We start from the raw sequence: 9640 nt of genomic DNA, 5'->3' as shown, positions 1-9640 counted from the left end.
CTGAAAATTCATTGTCTGCTGGCGCTGTACACTTTTTCTAAGTGTTGCAATATCTCATGAAGGAAATACTGGACAATCAAATTAATGACTTTCCAGACTTCAGGATGCCTTTCTACACTATATAAAGGTGGAAATTTACATTGGAAACGTTTGGTTTAGCTGTTATAAAAGTTTGTTTTTTTAGTGCTGTAAATGCATTTTCAGCTCGCGCTGTACACATTTGCTATGAGAGGCATTATCTCATAAGGGAAATATTGGACAATCAAATTAATGACTGCCCAGGCTTCAGGATGTCTTTTTACACTATATAAAGGTGGAAATTTACATTGGAAACGTTTAGTTTAGCTGTTAATGAAGTTTCGTTTTTTTAGTGCTGGAAATTCATTGTCTGCTGGCGCTGTACACTTTTTCTAAGTGTTGCAATATCTCATGAAGGAAATACTGGACAATCAAATTAATGACTTTCCAGGCTTCAGGATGCCTTTCTACACTATATAAAGGTGGAAATTTACATTGGAAACGTTTGGTTTAGCTGTTATAAAAGTTTGTTTTTTTAGTGCTGTAAATGCATTTTCAGCTCGCGCTGTACACATTTGCTATGAGAGGCATTATCTCATAAGGGAAATATTGGACAATCAAATTAATGACTGCCCAGGCTTCAGGATGTCTTTTTACACTATATAAAGGTGGAAATTTACATTGGAAACGTTTAGTTTAGCTGTTAATGAAGTTTCGGTTTTTTAGTGCTGAAAATTCATTGTCTGCTGGCGCTGTACACTTTTTCTAAGTGTTGCAATATCTCATGAAGGAAATACTGGACAATCAAATTAATCACTTTCCAGGCTTCAGGATGCCTTTCTACACTATATAAAGGTGGAAATTTACATTGGAAACGTTTGGTTTAGCTGTTATAAAAGTTTGGTTTTTTAGTGCTGTAAATGCATTTTCAGCTCGCGCTGTACACATTTGCTATGTGAGGCATTATATCATAAGGGAAATACTGGACAATCAAATTAATGACTTCCCAGGCTTCAGGATGCCTTTTTACACTCTATAAATGTGGAAATTTACATTGGAAACGTTTGGTTTAGCTGTTAATGAAGTTTCGTTTTTTTAGTGCTGAAAATTCATTGTCTGCTGGCGCTGTACACTTTTTCTAAGTGTTGCAATATCTCATGAAGGAAATACTGGACAATCAAATTAATGACTTTCCAGGCTTCAGGATGCCTTTCTACACTATATAAAGGTGGAAATTTACATTGGAAACGTTTGGTTTAGCTGTTATAAAAGTTTGGTTTTTTAGTGCTGTAAATGCATTTTCAGCTCGCGCTGTACACATTTGCTATGAGAGGCATTATCTCATAAGGGAAATATTGGACAATCAAATTAATGACTGCCCAGGCTTCAGGATGTCTTTTTACACTATATAAAGGTGGAAATTTACATTGGAAACGTTTGGTTTAGCTGTTATAAAAGTTTGTTTTTTTAGTGCTGTAAATGCATTTTCAGCTCGCGCTGTACACATTTGCTATGAGAGGCATTATCTCATAAGGGAAATATTGGACAATCAAATTAATGACTGCCCAGGCTTCAGGATGTCTTTTTACACTATATAAAGGTGGAAATTTACATTGGAAACGTTTGGTTTAGCTGTTAATGAAGTTTCGTTTTTTTAGTGCTGAAAATTCATTGTCTGCTGGCGCTGTACACTTTTTCTAAGTGTTGCAATATCTCATGAAGGAAATACTGGACAATCAAATTAATGACTTTCCAGACTTCAGGATGCCTTTCTACACTATATAAAGGTGGAAATTTACATTGGAAACGTTTGGTTTAGCTGTTATAAAAGTTTGTTTTTTTAGTGCTGTAAATGCATTTTCAGCTCGCGCTGTACACATTTGCTATGAGAGGCATTATCTCATAAGGGAAATATTGGACAATCAAATTAATGACTGCCCAGGCTTCAGGATGTCTTTTTACACTATATAAAGGTGGAAATTTACATTGGAAACGTTTAGTTTAGCTGTTAATGAAGTTTCGTTTTTTTAGTGCTGGAAATTCATTGTCTGCTGGCGCTGTACACTTTTTCTAAGTGTTGCAATATCTCATGAAGGAAATACTGGACAATCAAATTAATGACTTTCCAGGCTTCAGGATGCCTTTCTACACTATATAAAGGTGGAAATTTACATTGGAAACGTTTGGTTTAGCTGTTATAAAAGTTTGTTTTTTTAGTGCTGTAAATGCATTTTCAGCTCGCGCTGTACACATTTGCTATGAGAGGCATTATCTCATAAGGGAAATATTGGACAATCAAATTAATGACTGCCCAGGCTTCAGGATGTCTTTTTACACTATATAAAGGTGGAGATTTACATTGGAAACGTTTAGTTTAGCTGTTAATGAAGTTTCGGTTTTTTAGTGCTGAAAATTCATTGTCTGCTGGCGCTGTACACTTTTTCTAAGTGTTGCAATATCTCATGAAGGAAATACTGGACAATCAAATTAATCACTTTCCAGGCTTCAGGATGCCTTTCTACACTATATAAAGGTGGAAATTTACATTGGAAACGTTTGGTTTAGCTGTTATAAAAGTTTGGTTTTTTAGTGCTGTAAATGCATTTTCAGCTCGCGCTGTACACATTTGCTATGTGAGGCATTATATCATAAGGGAAATACTGGACAATCAAATTAATGACTTCCCAGGCTTCAGGATGCCTTTTTACACTCTATAAATGTGGAAATTTACATTGGAAACGTTTGGTTTAGCTGTTAATGAAGTTTCGTTTTTTTAGTGCTGAAAATTCATTGTCTGCTGGCGCTGTACACTTTTTCTAAGTGTTGCAATATCTCATGAAGGAAATACTGGACAATCAAATTAATGACTTTCCAGGCTTCAGGATGCCTTTCTACACTATATAAAGGTGGAAATTTACATTGGAAACGTTTGGTTTAGCTGTTATAAAAGTTTGGTTTTTTAGTGCTGTAAATGCATTTTCAGCTCGCGCTGTACACATTTGCTATGAGAGGCATTATCTCATAAGGGAAATATTGGACAATCAAATTAATGACTGCCCAGGCTTCAGGATGTCTTTTTACACTATATAAAGGTGGAAATTTACATTGGAAACGTTTGGTTTAGCTGTTATAAAAGTTTGTTTTTTTAGTGCTGTAAATGCATTTTCAGCTCGCGCTGTACACATTTGCTATGAGAGGCATTATCTCATAAGGGAAATATTGGACAATCAAATTAATGACTGCCCAGGCTTCAGGATGTCTTTTTACACTATATAAAGGTGGAAATTTACATTGGAAACGTTTAGTTTAGCTGTTAATGAAGTTTCGTTTTTTTAGTGCTGGAAATTCATTGTCTGCTGGCGCTGTACACTTTTTCTAAGTGTTGCAATATCTCATGAAGGAAATACTGGACAATCAAATTAATGACTTTCCAGGCTTCAGGATGCCTTTCTACACTATATAAAGGTGGAAATTTACATTGGAAACGTTTGGTTTAGCTGTTATAAAAGTTTGGTTTTTTAGTGCTGTAAATGCATTTTCAGCTCGCGCTGTACACATTTGCTATGAGAGGCATTATCTCATAAGGGAAATATTGGACAATCAAATTAATGACTGCCCAGGCTTCAGGATGTCTTTTTACACTATATAAAGGTGGAAATTTACATTGGAAACGTTTGGTTTAGCTGTTATAAAAGTTTGGTTTTTTAGTGCTGAAAATGCATTTTCAGCTCGCACTGTACACATTTGCTATGTGAGGCATTATCTCATAAGGGAAATATTGGACAATCAAATTAATGACTGCCCAGGCTTCAGGATGTCTTTTTACACTATATAAGGGTGGAAATTTACATTGGAAACGTTTGGTTTAGCTGTTAATGAAGTTTCGTTTTTTTAGTGCTGAAAATTCATTGTCTGCTGGCGCTGTACACTTTTTCTAAGTGTTGCAATATCTCATGAAGGAAATACTGGACAATCAAATGAATGACTTTCCAGGCTTCAGGATGCCTTTCTACACTATATAAAGGTGGAAATTTACATTGGAAACGTTTGGTTTAGCTGTTATAAAAGTTTGGTTTTTTAGTGCTGTAAATGCATTTTCAGCTCGCGCTGTACACATTTGCTATGAGAAGCATTATCTCATAAGGGAAATATTGGACAATCAAATTAATGACTGCCCAGGCTTCAGGATGTCTTTTTACACTATATAAGGGTGGAAATTTACATTGGAAACGTTTAGTTTAGCTGTTAATGAAGTTTCGTTTTTTTAGTGCTGAAAATTCATTGTCTGCTGGCGCTGTACACTTTTTCTAAGTGTTGCAATATCTCATGAAGGAAATACTGGACAATCAAATTAATGACTTTCCAGGCTTCAGGATGCCTTTCTACACTATATAAAGGTGGAAATTTACATTGGAAACGTTTAGTTTAGCTGTTAATGAAGTTTCGGTTTTTTAGTGCTGAAAATTCATTGTCTGCTGGCGCTGTACACTTTTTCTAAGTGTTGCAATATCTCATGAAGGAAATACTGGACAATCAAATTAATCACTTTCCAGGCTTCAGGATGCCTTTCTACACTATATAAAGGTGGAAATTTACATTGGAAACGTTTGGTTTAGCTGTTATAAAAGTTTGGTTTTTTAGTGCTGTAAATGCATTTTCAGCTCGCGCTGTACACATTTGCTATGTGAGGCATTATATCATAAGGGAAATACTGGACAATCAAATTAATGACTTCCCAGGCTTCAGGATGCCTTTTTACACTCTATAAATGTGGAAATTTACATTGGAAACGTTTGGTTTAGCTGTTAATGAAGTTTCGTTTTTTTAGTGCTGAAAATTCATTGTCTGCTGGCGCTGTACACTTTTTCTAAGTGTTGCAATATCTCATGAAGGAAATACTGGACAATCAAATTAATGACTTTCCAGGCTTCAGGATGCCTTTCTACACTATATAAAGGTGGAAATTTACATTGGAAACGTTTGGTTTAGCTGTTATAAAAGTTTGGTTTTTTAGTGCTGTAAATGCATTTTCAGCTCGCGCTGTACACATTTGCTATGAGAGGCATTATCTCATAAGGGAAATATTGGACAATCAAATTAATGACTGCCCAGGCTTCAGGATGTCTTTTTACACTATATAAAGGTGGAAATTTACATTGGAAACGTTTGGTTTAGCTGTTATAAAAGTTTGTTTTTTTAGTGCTGTAAATGCATTTTCAGCTCGCGCTGTACACATTTGCTATGAGAGGCATTATCTCATAAGGGAAATATTGGACAATCAAATTAATGACTGCCCAGGCTTCAGGATGTCTTTTTACACTATATAAAGGTGGAAATTTACATTGGAAACGTTTAGTTTAGCTGTTAATGAAGTTTCGTTTTTTTAGTGCTGGAAATTCATTGTCTGCTGGCGCTGTACACTTTTTCTAAGTGTTGCAATATCTCATGAAGGAAATACTGGACAATCAAATTAATGACTTTCCAGGCTTCAGGATGCCTTTCTACACTATATAAAGGTGGAAATTTACATTGGAAACGTTTGGTTTAGCTGTTATAAAAGTTTGGTTTTTTAGTGCTGTAAATGCATTTTCAGCTCGCGCTGTACACATTTGCTATGAGAGGCATTATCTCATAAGGGAAATATTGGACAATCAAATTAATGACTGCCCAGGCTTCAGGATGTCTTTTTACACTATATAAAGGTGGAAATTTACATTGGAAACGTTTGGTTTAGCTGTTATAAAAGTTTGGTTTTTTAGTGCTGAAAATGCATTTTCAGCTCGCACTGTACACATTTGCTATGTGAGGCATTATCTCATAAGGGAAATACTGGACAATCAAATTAATGACTTCCCAGGCTTCAGGATGCATTTTTACACTCTATAAATGTGGAAATTTACATTGGAAACGTTTGGTTTAGCTGTTATAAAAGTTTGTTTTTTTAGTGCTGTAAATGCATTTTCAGCTCGCGCTGTACACATTTGCTATGTGAGGCATTATCTCATAAGGGAAATACTGGACAATCAAATTAATGACTGCCCAGGCTTCAGGATGTCTTTTTACACTATATAAAGGTGGAAATTTACATTGGAAACGTTTGGTTTAGCTGTTATAAAAGTTTGGTTTTTTAGTGCTGAAAATGCATTTTCAGCTCGCACTGTACACATTTGCTATGTGAGGCATTATCTCATAAGGGAAATACTGGACAATCAAATTAATGACTTCCCAGGCTTCAGGATGCCTTTTTACACTCTATAAATGTGGAAATTTACATTGGAAACGTTTGGTTTAGCTGTTAATGAAGTTTCGTTTTTTTAGTGCTGAAAATTCATTGTCTGCTGGCGCTGTACACTTTTTCTAAGTGTTGCAATATCTCATGAAGGAAATACTGGACAATCAAATTAATGACTTTCCAGGCTTCAGGATGCCTTTCTACACTATATAAAGGTGGAAATTTACATTGGAAACGTTTGGTTTAGCTGTTATAAAAGTTTGGTTTTTTAGTGCTGTAAATGCATTTTCAGCTCGCGCTGTACACATTTGCTATGAAAGGCATTATCTCATAAGGGAAATATTGGACAATCAAATTAATGACTGCCCAGGCTTCAGGATGTCTTTTTACACTATATAAAGGTGGAAATTTACATTGGAAACGTTTAGTTTAGCTGTTAAAGAAGTTTCGTTTTTTTAGTGCTGGAAATTCATTGTCTGCTGGCGCTGTACACTTTTTCTAAGTGTTGCAATATCTCATGAAGGAAATACTGGACAATCAAATTAAAGACTTTCCAGGCTTCAGGATGCCTTTTTACACTATATAAAGGTGGAAATTTACATTGGAAACGTTTGGTTTAGCTGTTATAAAAGTTTGGTTTTTTAGTGCTGTAAATGCATTTTCAGCTCGCGCTGTACACATTTGCTATGAGAGGCATTATCTCATAAGGGAAATATTGGACAATCAAATTAATGACTGCCCAGGCTTCAGGATGTCTTTTTACACTATATAAAGGTGGAAATTTACATTGGAAACATTTAGTTTAGCTGTTAATGAAGTTTCGTTTTTTTAGTGCTGAAAATTCATTGTCTGCTGGCGCTGTACACTTTTTCTAAGTGTTGCAATATCTCATGAAGGAAATACTGGACAATCAAATTAATGACTTTCCAGGCTTCAGGATGCCTTTCTACACTATATAAAGGTGGAAATTTACATTGGAAACGTTTGGTTTAGCTGTTATAAAAGTTTGTTTTTTTAGTGCTGTAAATGCATTTTCAGCTCGCGCTGTACACATTTGCTATGAGAGGCATTATCTCATAAGGGAAATATTGGACAATCAAATTAATGACTGCCCAGGCTTCAGGATGTCTTTTTACACTATATAAAGGTGGAAATTTACATTGGAAACGTTTGGTTTAGCTGTTATAAAAGTTTGGTTTTTTAGTGCTGTAAATGCATTTTCAGCTCGCGCTGTACACATTTGCTATGAGAGGCATTATCTCATAAGGGAAATATTGGACAATCAAATTAATGACTGCCCAGGCTTCAGGATGTCTTTTTACACTATATAAAGGTGGAAATTTACATTGGAAACGTTTGGTTTAGCTGTTATAAAAGTTTGGTTTTTTAGTGCTGAAAATGCATTTTCAGCTCGCACTGTACACATTTGCTATGTGAGGCATTATCTCATAAGGGAAATACTGGACAATCAAATTAATGACTTCCCAGGCTTCAGGATGCATTTTTACACTCTATAAATGTGGAAATTTACATTGGAAACGTTTGGTTTAGCTGTTATAAAAGTTTGTTTTTTTAGTGCTGTAAATGCATTTTCAGCTCGCGCTGTACACATTTGCTATGTGAGGCATTATCTCATAAGGGAAATACTGGACAATCAAATTAATGACTGCCCAGGCTTCAGGATGTCTTTTTACACTATATAAAGGTGGAAATTTACATTGGAAACGTTTGGTTTAGCTGTTATAAAAGTTTGGTTTTTTAGTGCTGAAAATGCATTTTCAGCTCGCACTGTACACATTTGCTATGTGAGGCATTATCTCATAAGGGAAATACTGGACAATCAAATTAATGACTTCCCAGGCTTCAGGATGCCTTTTTACACTCTATAAATGTGGAAATTTACATTGGAAACGTTTGGTTTAGCTGTTAATGAAGTTTCGTTTTTTTAGTGCTGAAAATTCATTGTCTGCTGGCGCTGTACACTTTTTCTAAGTGTTGCAATATCTCATGAAGGAAATACTGGACAATCAAATTAATGACTTTCCAGGCTTCAGGATGCCTTTCTACACTATATAAAGGTGGAAATTTACATTGGAAACGTTTGGTTTAGCTGTTATAAAAGTTTAGTTTTTTAGTGCTGTAAATGCATTTTCAGCTCGCGCTGTACACATTTGCTATGAGAGGCATTATCTCATAAGGGAAATATTGGACAATCAAATTAATGACTGCCCAGGCTTCAGGATGTCTTTTTACACTATATAAAGGTGGAAATTTACATTGGAAACGTTTAGTTTAGCTGTTAATGAAGTTTCGTTTTTTTAGTGCTGGAAATTCATTGTCTGCTGGCGCTGTACACTTTTTCTAAGTGTTGCAATATCTCATGAAGGAAATACTGGACAATCAAATTAAAGACTTTCCAGGCTTCAGGATGCCTTTCTACACTATATAAAGGTGGAAATTTACATTGGAAACGTTTGGTTTAGCTGTTATAAAAGTTTGGTTTTTTAGTGCTGTAAATGCATTTTCAGCTCGCGCTGTACACATTTGCTATGAGAGGCATTATCTCATAAGGGAAATATTGGACAATCAAATTAATGACTGCCCAGGCTTCAGGATGTCTTTTTACACTATATAAAGGTGGAAATTTACATTGGAAACGTTTGGTTTAGCTGTTATAAAAGTTTGTTTTTTTAGTGCTGTAAATGCATTTTCAGCTCGCGCTGTACACATTTGCTATGAGAGGCATTATCTCATAAGGGAAATATTGGACAATCAAATTAATGACTGCCCAGGCTTCAGGATGTCTTTTTACACTATATAAAGGTGGAAATTTACATTGGAAACGTTTAGTTTAGCTGTTAATGAAGTTTCGTTTTTTTAGTGCTGGAAATTCATTGTCTGCTGGCGCTGTACACTTTTTCTAAGTGTTGCAATATCTCATGAAGGAAATACTGGACAATCAAATTAATGACTTTCCAGGCTTCAGGATGCCTTTCTACACTATATAAAGGTGGAAATTTACATTGGAAACGTTTGGTTTAGCTGTTATAAAAGTTTGGTTTTTTAGTGCTGTAAATGCATTTTCAGCTCGCGCTGTACACATTTGCTATGAGAGGCATTATCTCATAAGGGAAATATTGGACAATCAAATTAATGACTGCCCAGGCTTCAGGATGTCTTTTTACACTATATAAAGGTGGAAATTTACATTGGAAACGTTTGGTTTAGCTGTTATAAAAGTTTGGTTTTTTAGTGCTGAAAATGCATTTTCAGCTCGCACTGTACACATTTGCTATGTGAGGCATTATCTCATAAGGGAAATACTGGACAATCAAATTAATGACTTCCCAGGCTTCAGGATGCATTTTTACACTCTATAAATGTGGAAAT

Source organism: Idiotropiscis lumnitzeri, unplaced genomic scaffold (assembly GCF_059441095.1).
Source record: "Idiotropiscis lumnitzeri isolate Australia: NSW breed Sydney's pygmy pipehorse unplaced genomic scaffold, RoL_Ilum_1.0 HiC_scaffold_39, whole genome shotgun sequence".
Lineage (NCBI taxonomy): Eukaryota > Metazoa > Chordata > Actinopteri > Syngnathiformes > Syngnathidae > Idiotropiscis > Idiotropiscis lumnitzeri.
The sequence above is the reverse complement of the archived record's forward strand: the minus strand, read 5'-3'. Positions refer to the sequence as shown.